We start from the raw sequence: 13,860 nt of genomic DNA, 5'->3' as shown, positions 1-13,860 counted from the left end.
TGGCAGCCTTGTTAAACTGACATTGCTAGTCTCCTATCTCACCTTCTAATTTTTGCCCTACAGCCCATCCAAGAATCGCAAGTGCATCCGTTCTCCTGTGCTGCTGGTTTCCATGGTGTTGAGGAACTGTGGTCTGTGGTGGCATGCCAGTTTGGTGGATACTGTGCTTCAGTGGTCCTCCTTACTGGGCAAACTGTTTTTGTTGCTCATGATTTAAAGAGACAGTTCACCCAAAAATGAAAATTCAGTTATCGGTTACTCACCAACATGTTGTTACAAACCTGCATGTAAATAATTTGATGACCAGTACATTTTTCCATTTGCCTGTGTCATACAGGTTTGGAATAGCATGCAGGTGAGTAAATAATAGAAACCTTCTATAAACCTAGGCATTTTAGATTTTAAACTCAAACCACTCTGGAATTATTTATTTTATTTTATTTGCTTATAAATTAATTACAAATTATATAAAATTGTACATAAAATAATAATCTAATTATATATTAAACTGAATTAAAAGAAGACTAATTATATATGGGTAAATAATAGAAACCAACAAATATAGTTTTTTTTAATTGTAGTCATATTTAAATTTAATTAAATTTAATGATTTTATTTGCTTTAAATAAAATTATAAAGTGTTTAAAATTAAATTAAAACATTAAAATTGGGCTAATAATATATGAGTAAATAATAGAAACCTATAAATACAGGCTTTTTTTGATTGTAGTTGCACCACTGTGTAATTGTTTTATTGCATTATTTTATTCTGTTTTATTTTATTTTATTATTTGCTTTAAATGAAATAAAATTATAAATTATTTAAAAAAGAAATACAATGATATTAATTAAATTAAATTAAAGCATTAAATGAGGGGTAATTATATATTAGTAAATAATAGAAACCTATAAATGTAGGTTTTTTTCATTGTAGTTATGCCACTGCAGAAACTTTTATTTTATTTTATTATTTTATTTTATTTGTGTTTAGACGGACACACTCTAGGTCTGGGTTTATGGCCTAGGTATCGAAGATGCAATTTCGGGGGAGATTTTAATGAGTCCCTAAAGGCTACTTTGGTTTGTCAGGGCATATAAATATTGAAGCAGCAAATTTCGGGGCTCAAGACTGTAATCCTGTCAGCGATTGTTGCAGTTTTGCTGAGGTTCCTTTTCATACATTTATGCAGGGCTGTTTGAAGGTTTCTTATCCGACATTTAACACTGACACAGGCTGCCAGTTTGCAGCACAGTGTGTAATGTTTTGAAGATTCAGGTAGGGATGAGGGAAAAGTTTAGGACATAGAAATGTTTGCTGTGTTTACCATAACTAGATGCAGCAACGTGGCTCCCAGTGAACCCCTCAGAGAGCATGTGTAAAATCGTCGTTATTGCTTTTACATATATTCAATCTTGGATTGGCACAGCCAGAATAAAAAAGAGAATAGTAGTCTGGCTTTTTACAAATATCCTGCTGAGGGAAGCACTTAGACTATCTACTTTGTGTAAATACACAGCACTGGAAGCCTTGGCAGTGGCAGGGTGAATTGATTTCCTCTGCTGGGACAGACCCTGGATCTGTGAGCAGAGAAGTGAGACAGCTGGGGTGTACTTTTCTGTCTCTCTCTCTCTCTCCGTCACTATGCTGCATCAAGGCCACTTTCAACCCTATTTCTACCCGTTTACTACTCCCTCCTTCTTCTCACACTCCCTTTCTGCCTACACTTCATCATGTTTTTTTTTTCCTTCTGACACCTTTTTTCCCCTCTATCTCTGAATATATTGCCGCGTCTGGCTGAGGGTGTGCTTTAAGCACATGCTGCAACCTTGATAGATGTTCTCTTCCTCTATCTCTTTCTCTCCCTCCCTCCCTCCCTACCTTCTTGTCCTCCTCTATTTCTGCATCCCAGTGCTGCAGGTCTGTATTTCGCTCCCCCAAACTAGCTCGGGATCTTTCCCCTGTGTGATGTCAGATGCGGATCTGGGTGAGGGAATGGGCATCCGTTCATGTATCTCTTGTTCTGTGGATGGGCTCTGGGAGAAACCTAAATTTAGCAGCTCCATGCTCTCTCTGTTGTGTTTGCCATGCATGGCTTAATTAGCTGTTGCACACAGCATGGCAGAGCATGTCTTGGATGCATTATATAATGCGTTATATAATTGGATGCATATTTCATGTTGAATGTTGGAGAGGGAGGCTCTTCAGAGTCCCATCCTGTAGCTGAAGATGAGTGCTAGTGTCAAGAAGAAAGTACAAGCTTATGTTCAGTTTGGAGATATGAGGCAACTTGAGGGGTAACCGCTGCTGTTATTAACCTGGTTGAGATACAGCTCATATTCTTTATCAGTTCAGTCAAAGTGCGAGCTGGTAATCAAAAGGCTGTAAAAGGTAATAATTATCAAATAATATTTTAGGGTAAGTGTACCCATTAAGCCCATGTACACTTTAAGCCCACTTTCAACTCTGAAGTCAAATTAAAAGAAGAGAAAATCAGATTTTCAGGTCATTATTTTAACCAATTCAGTGATTTGTTACTTCCCTGACATTATTTTTTATTGCATACCAATAACATTTGCCAGTGTTGAGTTAGCCCCACCCATGTGCATGCTGTCTCATGGGACCTCACACAATGACACGCAAAAACTTTGGTGTTTCAGGACCCTTCAGAAATCAGCACATTTCTGCAATTTTCAGCCATTTCTTTAAGTATATTGATAGTATGTCAAATAGAGACAAATGTATTGTTGAACAAACAGTACGTTATCATTTTATATCATTTTCTTTTAAATGGAAAGATGAGTTTTATTGACTTGTGCACAAAGCTAATCTCAAGATCAAACCATTAGCCTAACTGAAAGATCATAGTTTCCACAAAAATATTCAGCAGCACGACTGTTTTCAACATTGATAATAATCAGAAATGTTTCTTGAGCAGTAAAGACTGCCGAAGAATTAAAGGGTTAGTTCACCCAAAAATGAAAATTAGCCCATAAATTACTCACCCTCAAGTCATCCTAGGTGTATATGACTTTCTTCTTTCAGACGAATCCAGTCGGAGTTATATTAAAAAGTGTCTTTGATCTTTCAAGCTGTTTAATGCCACTCAGCGGGTGTTGCATGAATCAGTCCAAAATAAGTTAAATAAAAAGCGCCCATCCATAAAAAAAAAAGTTTTTTTTAATTTTATTTTTTTTAAAGTGTCTCACACGGCTCCGGGGGGTGAACAAAGGCCTTCTGTAGCGAATCGATGCGTTTTTGTAAGAAAAATATCCATATTAAAAACGTAATAATCACTTTAATGTAGCTTGCGCAATGTTCCTGCAAAAAGTGAACTGAAATTGCTTCGGATTGCTTTATTGTCTTACAATGGCCTGATAAACTACTAATGTACATGAGATCTTCTGCTAACATAAAAGCAAATGTGTTTTTGAAGTCATTGTATAGTTGGCTTCTTTTCTTTGTTGAGCATGATTTAGCTTGTCAGAAACTCTCTATGAGAGATCAATTCAAGATGTTTTCTAGTACGACGTTCTTTATAAACCAACAGGTCTTGTTGATTGTTGGAGTAATTGCTGTAAGCCTCAATGAGTCATTTCTTTTCCCAAAAGTGGAGAGGTTTACAATAGATGTTAACAAGCTCATGGCATGGCAACCAGCTTACAAATATCTGACTGGAAACGGGCTGCAACATAATAACCCCTCAGGAGAGGAACATTTGTGTAGTTTACAACTGGAAAGTTAAGCGTGTCATGACCTGGCCGTGATATTGTAATGTAATGTGAGTTAACACAGATACACCCAACTGAGTCATTCCTTTACAAAGTCTTACAAGGCAAATTTGATGGTTGTGTTTGTTTTGCACTGCAGGAAATAATGTCACGGAATGTTGTTTCCTGGAGCAAACAGACACTCTTGAACTGCTAGCTGATTGCGATGCAGTGGCCCGAGATGATAGTGGCATCTGGGGGGTGCTCGAAGGGGGTGTTTGTGACCAGGCCACCGCTGCGTGAGTGGATTGCATTTCCAGAGTGACCGATAATACTGTAGCCCAGCTCATTGACAGAAATTCATTTATTCGTCTTCTTCAGGAAACTATTCATGTTCACTATCCTCTCTGCTTACAAATCCATTAGACTTGGAATAAATCATCCCGCTGGACCTTTACAATTTTTAACTACCTGTCCAGCCAGTTTTTATATCCACTGGTCTTAGTTTTTACCACTTTTTTATATTACACTGGTATCATGGTGATATCTTTGAAGCTAAAAGAACAGAAATAGTGTAATTTTTTTTCTTGCAATGCAGATGTCACAGTTGTGTACATTTAGAGAATATGAATGGCTCATGCACTTACTCTGATAATGTTCCAGAGCCCTTCAGGGACATTCACGGGACATCCTAGCATATTTTTAGACACCAACAATATGTTCAATGTGCCCTACTGTTCATCCAGGATCAAGGCCCAAGTTTAGACCTGCCACACAGCAGGGTTGTAAGCCATTCACAAGTGAGTTGAGAATGCCTTTTAAATTCAGTTTAAATTCCTGGATTAATTTACCAAAGCAGACATGATGAATACTTGCAATTTGAATTTGAATGCAAGTAATAAATAAACTGAAATTCAAAGAAATACTGTATCTCTATTTTTAACTTTTAAATTTTAATAACAAAGCATAGATAGATAGATTTGCATTCACATTTACATATTTATGCATTTCATGCCAATTCTAAATATTACACAACCTAGCCACACAGAAGAATTTAGAGCCCTGTATTTTTGCACCAACAACGTGTAAATAGAGGCAAAAACAAAACCGCTACCAAAAGGGTGTACTTAATTTACCCTTCTGGATTTTTTGGATTGTAATTCTAGAAGTTTTTGATGAACAGAGCAAACATTGAATTTAACATTTGAGTTTTATTTTATTAACATTTATTTTTCAGTCATAAGCATAATTATCCCTGCATATAATGCATTCTGTTACTGAAGAATGAAAATAGCTTAAATTCAGTTATGAAAACATGTAGATCAAATAAGATACTCTAAACTGCTATAAAATTGAGAGTCTGATGCGTGAGAATTGATGAAAAAAATGCAGCTAAAGTGCCTTTAGCTTTTGTGCTTGACGTTTCTTTTTCATTCTTATGTAGCTCAAACGTGTTGTCAGAGCAATTGAGTTCATTTCAGCTGCTAATGTTCTATTCACAGTAATTGTTCTGAAGTGGAAAAATATAATTTCTTAAATTACCCCCAATCTAAGATCTTTTTCCATGCCCCAGTGGACTGCATCCGGTTCTGGGTGCTGAATAAGAGGCAGGCGGCATATACAAAGGCCGAATCTGTTTGCTGTGCACTTTAATAGAACTCTTGTTCTCACTCTGGGCAGTGGCTGAGTCACCTGCACCACAATGTGTTTTGGTTTGGGGAAGCAGAGGGAAAGTGGACGCAACAGGGGTCTTCAGTTTGGGAAGCCCCCAGTGTTCATTCCCAACATCAGCCAGCTGATCTGACTCAGGGCCAGGGCTAAAATTGGTTGTGCTTGTCTGGGCGATTTTTGTAAACCGATACTGCATGCAAGTGGGCTCATTTGGGGTGGCCTTGCCCACTCGCATTTAAACGTAACAGGTGCAGCGGGGCAACTTGAACCCTATGGAATGACAGACTGCTGAGAGAGGTGCTCTGGGAACTATGCTCAGAGGGGTATTCGCTCCACAAGGTTTCTTTTCCCCAGTATTTTTCCTTAGGGCAAAATTGGAGACCGCTGCTGGGGAGCGGCACAGATAGGAAAACATGCTCCTGGGTTGCATAACAGGAGAAAGCAGGTCCCCGATGGTGCACAGAGTGTGAGCCACTGCCTCGCACTCCAGTGAGCAATTGTGCAGCCCTCGCTTGAGAGGCTGTTTGTTTTGGAATGGCTGCTGAGTGACTGTTTTCATCAGCGTTTGCGCATGGCCTGTCAGACTACACACACGCACCCCCCTGAACTTCTGCCGGGCCTCCTAGGAAAATCACTCCTGGCTTGAGTCACGCCGGGGTTGAGAGGTCAAATGGAACACTGACATGAATTTGTGCTCGGCTCATCAAGGCCTGAAGTGAGATGTCAGAAATCTGTGACTGCGACCCTGCAGTATGTTGAATAAAAAGCTAATTTAATGTAGATTTTAATGAACGCTTGAGCCTGGAATGTGGCAGTTTATTTATAGGACATTTAGCCTGAAAGTTGTAAGATGCAAATTATTTTTTTAATCATGTCATAAGCTGTTTTTAGTGTGCACAATTGTGATGAATGAGTGTGTGCATACATACATACATATATATATTATATTATATTATATTCATACATATATATATATATATATATATATATATATATATAATGTGAACTATCCCATTATTAACATTTGATAGGCGTGAGATTTCGTGTTAATTGGATACCGCTGTGATTTTGATGCACTGGCTCAGTTCCAGACTATCTTCAGGTTAATCACTTACTGAATCTGTAAACCCCTCTGTACTTTTAACATGTTAACATGCCCTAATTGTGTGATTCATTTATGTGTGCGTAAGCTCTTGTTTTCGAGCAGTTGGCTGTGCCCTGTTCGCATGTGCTTGAAGGATCTGATGGAAAGTACTGTGCAGCGTTACAAATGAGACCCAGCACAGGTTGCCTCCCAATTTTCTCTGCTCTAGTTATCCACTATTGCATGATTTTCCCTCTTTTTAGCATCTTTTCACAGTCCTAGTACTTCCAGCAAATGTGAATGAATGACTGGTAAAGTAAAACAGGCTCAGGAGAAGTGATTTCAGGATGTACCCTGCTGATTACGCTACTTTTTTTAGTTATATATACAATTGAACACGCTCTTGACAATTCCCACTCTGGAGGATTGATGGTTCCTGAAGGCATACACTTCTGTTGTCACCATTGCATGGAAACAAAACATCCCTCATTTCTAAATTTTTTTTCTCTTTTTTTTTTTTCATTACAGCTCCACGAATAGATTTAAAGACAATGCTGGCAGTTGTGTAATGCAAGATGTTGTTACAGCGAAACATTTAATTATTAAGTATTATTATAAAATCGCTTTGATACAGATATCAGAAGTTGTCTTTCTTGTACACCTCTATGGGAAAGCAATACTTCCAGCAATACTTAATATTAAAGGGGTGGTTCAGTGTTTTTTTTCTAGGCTTGATTGTGCAGCATGGCCTCGCCCCCTTTGCTGCCTTTTCCCGAGGGCGGGGTTTATCTGGGTTTGTGATGTCACGAACCCGGGAAGTAGCTTGTTGTAGGCCGTACAAGCCGTTTTTGTAGGCATTAAACTTCAGCTTCGTAACTTTGCAGATATTGTTTATGCTCAAACAGCAACATTACACATTAACTAACGTTAAAAAGTGAAATCGCAATGAACCACCCCTTTAATTATTGATGCAGTAAATGTATACTTGAGGAATTAAACTTCCTAATTAAATCACTGGGTCTGTAAAAAAAAATGTGGTAGTAGGACAGTGAGGTCACTTCTCAAGGTAGTTTGTGCAATAGATGTGTCATTAAAGAGAGGAAAACTTCCCTGAGAAGGGGAAAAATAAAGGCAAATCCCAGCTGGGGGTTCGGTGAGGTAAGCAGAGGATACTGTGGTGATGGGAGGATCCTTCATTTCCCTCGAGTCCCTCCCGTCATCGCGGCCTGCTGATTAGAGGAGTGCTCACAGCTTGGCAAAGGTCCAGAGCCTCACCTCAGCCATTAAACTTGTTCATTCAGCACTAATGCCAGCTGAGATCTTGTTCCTGTCCTATTGTCCCTTAGCCACAGACCTGTCAGGCTGCTTACTTACTGAGTATGATGCAAAAAAACAGCCAGACATCCATTCTGCCCTAGATCTTGTCCTAGACCATTTCTCTGACCATTACTGTGAACAAGACAGGCCTGTACCTGTCTGCATGGATAGCATTTATTTATTTGCTCTCACACTCAGCACATTGCCTCATCAGCAGTGACTTGGGTTGAGGGACACCTACATGTAGGCAGAATGTGGACTGACGCTGTTTTTAGATCAAGTGCAATCACATTCTGAGCAGTTAAATATTAATGAAGCTTTACCTGCCTAGTTTAGCAGGAAATGCACTATTATGTGTTACTGCATTTAGTAGGAATTTGTGTACATTTGTATGCTTGCATGCATATGGCCACATATAGCGGATGAATAATTAATTTGTGCAACAAAACAGTGGAAGATAGATGAAGCCTGCTCTTTATTTCTCCACAGTTAGCAGATGGCCTCCTTTATAATGTTCGCCAATGGTGAATACCACCTGATCTTACAGAAAACATATCAATATCTGGAAATCCCTTTCCACCTGTACAACACGCTTTTGCAATATGGGTCATTTTTCATTTGCGGTGGGAAATCGTATCTTTTTAATATTTGAAAGCAAAATAATAATAATAATAAATCTAAAAAAAATCTAAAAGTTTTTTTCTTACCGACCCATTTAAATGTGGTGCCCTATTGGAGATCTATTAGTAGCTAAACCAGCCAGAGTTGTTTACAGAGAGACTTGTTCAGACAGTGAGTGAGAACACCCAGGGAACCGGTTTGGGTCCTTATAGTGTTTCTTATTTTCTGTGTCTCTGAGTGGGCGATGTCACAGGGGATCCTGGCTTCTAGTTGGCCAGATTCTCGGTTAATCACCGAGTCACTCTCCAGAGGTCAGACCTGGTCAAATATATTTAGCTGTGTAAATTGGATTATACGGTAAGGGCAGAAGTCTGCTGAATAGCTGTGTATGTTTAGCTCGCAGATGTGATTAACTGATTCATCTTTGGGATAACCGGGATGGTCATTATCACGGTGACTCCTGACAGCTTGATGCCATCCCACAGGTTGAGTAAATGCTCCCTGGAATGGTACCGCAGCTGTGGGCCGATGTGGCCATAACTCTTGATCCGACAGCTCATTCAGGTGACCCTCAGAAGGGCTGTATTGCTGTCACTCAAGACAGTGTGGCGGCGGTAAATATATTAGCATAAATTAGAATTAATCTTCTCTGCGGTGAAGGGGGTGGCCGGAAGTCTCAGCCTGGTTCCCCCGTAAGATCTTCTCTCTTTGGGATTGTCGCAGTGCACACCTGTCCAATGTCACAGTTTGTTCTGTTACAGTGAAATAACCCTTGCTAAATGCACGCATGCTCACACAGACACAATTTCATGGCGTGATCTAAACGCTAAACGTATCAGTGTCTGGGCCTGGCCGAGAGTGCTTGGTGAAAGCGAATCTATAAAGGGATTTTGTAAGAATTAGCCCGGTGAGCTATTTTTAGCCCTGCGGGAGGTGGCGGAAGGAGGGGTGAGTGGTGATACCATGTTGTTATACACAACACACTGTGGACAATCCCAGGGTCAAAGGCACCAAGGCCAGACTGCAATCAAAGCACTGTCCGATAAGACCCGAGCTGTGTTACGCACAAATGCTCACGCAAGCATTCAAAAGGCTGTCTGTGATTTTTGTGAAGTCCTTTGACCCATCTGCAGTATTTGTGTTCCGAGCTCTAGAGATTTAAAAAGGCACCGAAGCCCAGAAGAGCAGGCACTGCAAAAGTACCTCTCAGAGTAGTCTGTTGTATAATCCCTCTAGGGGCCCCAATGCTATTTTTGTTCCTGGATATGCGTCACGACTGGGTATTTTCTCTGGTGACTAGCTTACATCAGTAGGTCTCCTAGTATACGCTCTATCAGCGAGAGCCTTCTGATTGATGGGAGTTTCGGCTGGGGCTGGCTGGCGTTTTATTCCTGACCTCCTAGAATGGACAAGGGGAATCTGATATCGGCGGAATGTTGTGGATGACCAAGGACCTTGAGAAGCCAGGTTGGTTGACAAATCCATTTTTTTTCCCTTTCTTGAGTTGTCTCTACCAATGCGTCTAGCATTGATCAGAGAGATGATATCCTGTGTTTGTAAACTGACGGGGGGCTGATGCAACCGCGAGGACAGGCACGGGAGCGGAGGAGCGTGTGTTAGCTGTTTTCCATGGGCTGCAGCAAGCTGTCAGTGACAGAGTTTCTGCTTGCTCGTTTTCCATGTATTGCTCGCATGCTGCCGTAACATTACCACAGTGATATAGCCTTGCTTTTGTTAGGAATCTTTTTCATGTGCATGACCCTTTCTTTTTCCATTCTCCTGCATTTATTCTCTCCTGACGGTGCACTTGTTGTTACGGGGTTGAGGTTACATTGCTGTTAGACTTTGATACTGATGCATCCTCAGCGTCTGTGCGCAAAGGAATGTCAGTTCCCTTCTCAGTCGCGGTGCCTTATCAGCATGGCATAATTCATTATGTGAGGGAAGGCTCTGGCAATAATGCAGGGAAACACCAGTAGAATGTCATGGACGCATGTATCCCAGTCTAGTTAAAAGTCACCAGTTTAAAGATGCATTGATTTCTTTTGAGTAAAACTCAAACTTATATGAATGTACCAACTAAGTTCCATTCAGAAATGCTGAACGTTTACAGCGACCTTGAGATGCAGGTCAGGAGAGCACATCCTCCTCGTATTCTTGTTGTATGGCTGCTTGTGTAGAGTTAAAGAATTGTAATACGTCTGTCTGATAGCAGTGGAATGGTCCTTCCTGCCAAGTGTGCTGCATTTTCCATTCACAAATACTTCACGTTCCGGATTCGTCTGCTGTACTGTAGTTCGGAGAGGTGTCTCTGTGACAGGGTTCAGGAAAAGCCCCATTTGACGTGTGTTGAGAAATATCAAGTGTTTCCTGTGTACAGATTGGTTTACGTAAACGTTTCGTTGTTTGTTTAGAGTGTACGTTTTTTTCCCCTTGGGCTCTGAACATCTAAAGTGTGTCTACAACCGCGGATCCTTTTGACCTGGCGGTGTGATAGAAAGCAATTACCAATCAGAGTGGGAGCTCTGTCCGTCCGTGAGCACGAGAGTAATGTGATGTTAGCCTGCTCCTGCTGCACTCACGGGATTACAACAGACCCTCGTGCACAACAATCAGGTACAGACCCCGCTTCATCAATTGCTCTGTCTTGGCATGGGACAGGAAGTAATTGTGTCCAGGGTTGGGCACTGCAATGTTTACTGTTTGTTTTCTGCTTGCCATTATTTGATTAGTCCAAAGTCCTGTTTTTCTGGATTCGTTTGTACAGTATGTGTAACACATATAGATCTCTGCTTCCAGAAGTACTTGGAAGTGATCTCCTGTTTTTGTTTTCCTAATTTAGTGTTTAATTTTAAAAGAATTTAAAGATTTTTTTCACCTCAAAGGTCAACATTTACTCACCCTCATGTAATTCCAAACTGTAGGACTTTGTTTTTCTTGTGCAACACAAAGGGAGACATTAATTTAATAACAGGCTTTTTTCTATGTAATTTTATTTATTTCGATATTTTTTGTAATTCTTTTGATATTTTTATTTTGCTTTAATTTATTTCTTATTTCAGTTGTAGTAATTTTTGTACTTCAGTTTAAACTTATTTATTTCAGTTAGTTGCCTAGGTAACACTGAGCGTAATAATCAAGGAACTTTGCTGCCGTACCATGGGTGCAGCAAGCGCAATGATATTACGCAGCGCCTGAAAATAGGCTAACTTCCATCAACATAACCAACGTGACATAAACAAAACACTGAAAGATATTACGACAGCATTGATGATAACTGTTGGGATTCAATATGGGCCAATCTTAAACTTGTTTAAAAAAATCCTAATCATCAATTAATTCACTACAAAATGGTTCATAGGATGTATCTCACTCCTAGGAAACGATATTTAATGAAGCTTTCTTCATCTTCCAATTGTAATTTCTGCTCAGGAAACTCTATAGGAACCTATAGACATATGTTTTGGGATTGCCCTGAAGTTAATCATTTCTGGAAACAGGCATCTAAGACTCTGAAGGACATACTGGAAGTTGATATATCATGCTGCCCTAAGCTTTTGCTTTTAAATGATGACTCATCTTTCGGTTTCTCTCGGTCTCAGAAAAAATTGTTATTCTCTGGATTAACTGCAGCAAAGTTCCTTGATTATTACGCCGGAATGAGAGTATAGTTTCTAGCCATATCGGCCTAGAAAATCGCAACTTTTCATTTTCCGTCAGTCTTAGTACACTTGTAACTACAGAAGAGTCAAGTTTTAAGTAGGAAAAATATAGAAACTCTTTGGTCTTTTTTGAGCGAGATGCTAACGGTCTAATCAGATTCAATGATCTATGCTAAGCTACAGCTAAAAGTGCTACCGCCAGACCCGGAGATCGGCTGAATGGATTAGAAAACGGTAAAACTCAACTGTTTAACTCTAGGGGAGTTGGAAAATGAGCCTATTTTCAAAAATAGTGGAGTGTTCCTTTAAAACCATAAAAATGCTAGATAAATATTTGACCAACCATCAAGATTCTTTCAGCCTTCGAAGAGTACAGCGGAACGGCACTTCATTCAGCATCTGACCTTGTCTTCTTTTGTGTGTCCTACACAGTGTTCCTGCATTTGCTGTCTTTGTACACTTCCTCTTTTCACGGTTTACTTTAATGAAACAATTTCTCTGCTGAAAGGCTCGCCACTCATTTTCACACATTAGTAATAGTGTGCATTTTCCTTCTAATCATGATACATTTTCATTCCCTTTCCAGATAGAAATGGATGTTATGCATCTTCGCATGCTGATTAGAATCAACCATTTACAGTTAAGGACCTGATTTCTTAGAAGTATAGAAAATGGTGTTTTGATGATAAATTCCACCATTCAATAGCTAAGCTGAAGGCAGCTCCATTTCGAGACAAAAAAGTCTGAAATGAATAGAGAACCACAGGGTACAGATGGCAGGAGGAGGCCACCTGTACACCTGAATGATCCTCGGTGACCTTGCTCCACAGCGCTCCTCCTTCTGTTGAAGAGGACTGAAAGAGACAATACCACATCCATGCCTGCTCCTCCTGCACGATTTCCTTTTTTTCCCAAGAATCTCTATGCTGACACAGAGGTCCCTTTTTGTCATGTGTTGACAGATAGCGATGAAATATCTTCACATTTTGTTGGCTCCTGACAATGGGTTTGGCATCTGCACTCTTGAATGATTCTGTAGTGACCATCAGTGCGGGTTAAAAGTCAAGGCTGCTCCCTGAGCAGCATTAGAGAGATGCACAGGAGAGAGGCAGCGTGTCCATGGTGACATGACTGGCATTTTGCCCCTATTAACTTCTCTGACCTTTGCGTGAGTAAATGTGGCTATTCTCTGAATTAATTATGCAGACGTCTGCTTCCTCTTCACTATACAGGTGCATCCCAATAAATTAGAATGTCGTGGAAAAGTTCATTTATTTCAGTAATTCAACTCAAATTGTGAAACTCGTGTATTTGAACTTTTCCACGACATTCTAATTTATTGAGATGCACCTGTATAATAATAATTTCTATTTGGTCAATTTCTGTTTTAGTGCATTCATATTATTCCTTTTATTTTCCTGTTTCTATTTTATTTCCATTAGTACATTACATTGACAACATACAAGAACTGCAGGTGAAATCTATTCTATTCTATTCTATTCTATTCTATTCTATTATACTACATTATATTATTCTACAGTAACTGAAAAGCAGATGGCCCGTTTAAAACACCTTTTTATTTTCACTAAAACTTTCAGTAATCAGTGCCAGTAGCCACCGTAATTTGGTTAAATATTTTCTTAATTATTCCTGTTGGATTCATATTTTTCAATTTATTTCCCATATTATAATTTTATTTACTTTAGTATATTATTGTGAGTATACTAAAATATATACATACTAAAAGACATGGCTTGTATAATTTTTTTGGTGTATATATATATATATATATATATA

At 39.5% G+C, this 13,860-nt stretch overlaps 1 protein-coding gene across 3 annotated transcripts in view; it reads left to right on the top strand.

The window, feature by feature from the left end:
• Positions 1–13,860, top strand: part of LOC107716448 (transcription factor HIVEP2-like) — a 78,632-nt gene that overhangs the window by 18,478 nt on the left and 46,294 nt on the right. Inside the window, exon 1 of one of the 3 annotated variants that reach the window (XM_016522920.1) lies at positions 9,713–9,868. The exons of the other annotated variants lie outside the window; for them this stretch is intronic. The gene's annotated coding sequence lies outside the window, so the exon portion shown is untranslated. Of the gene's footprint in view, positions 1–9,712; positions 9,869–13,860 lie in introns of those variants that run through there. 3 annotated transcript variants of the gene reach the window in all.

The sequence above is a fragment of the Sinocyclocheilus rhinocerous genome, unplaced genomic scaffold (genome assembly GCF_001515625.1).
Source record: "Sinocyclocheilus rhinocerous isolate Xijiao unplaced genomic scaffold, SAMN03320098_v1.1 scaffold1874, whole genome shotgun sequence".
Lineage (NCBI taxonomy): Eukaryota > Metazoa > Chordata > Actinopteri > Cypriniformes > Cyprinidae > Sinocyclocheilus > Sinocyclocheilus rhinocerous.
This window is presented reverse-complemented; position numbering and strand designations above follow the sequence as displayed.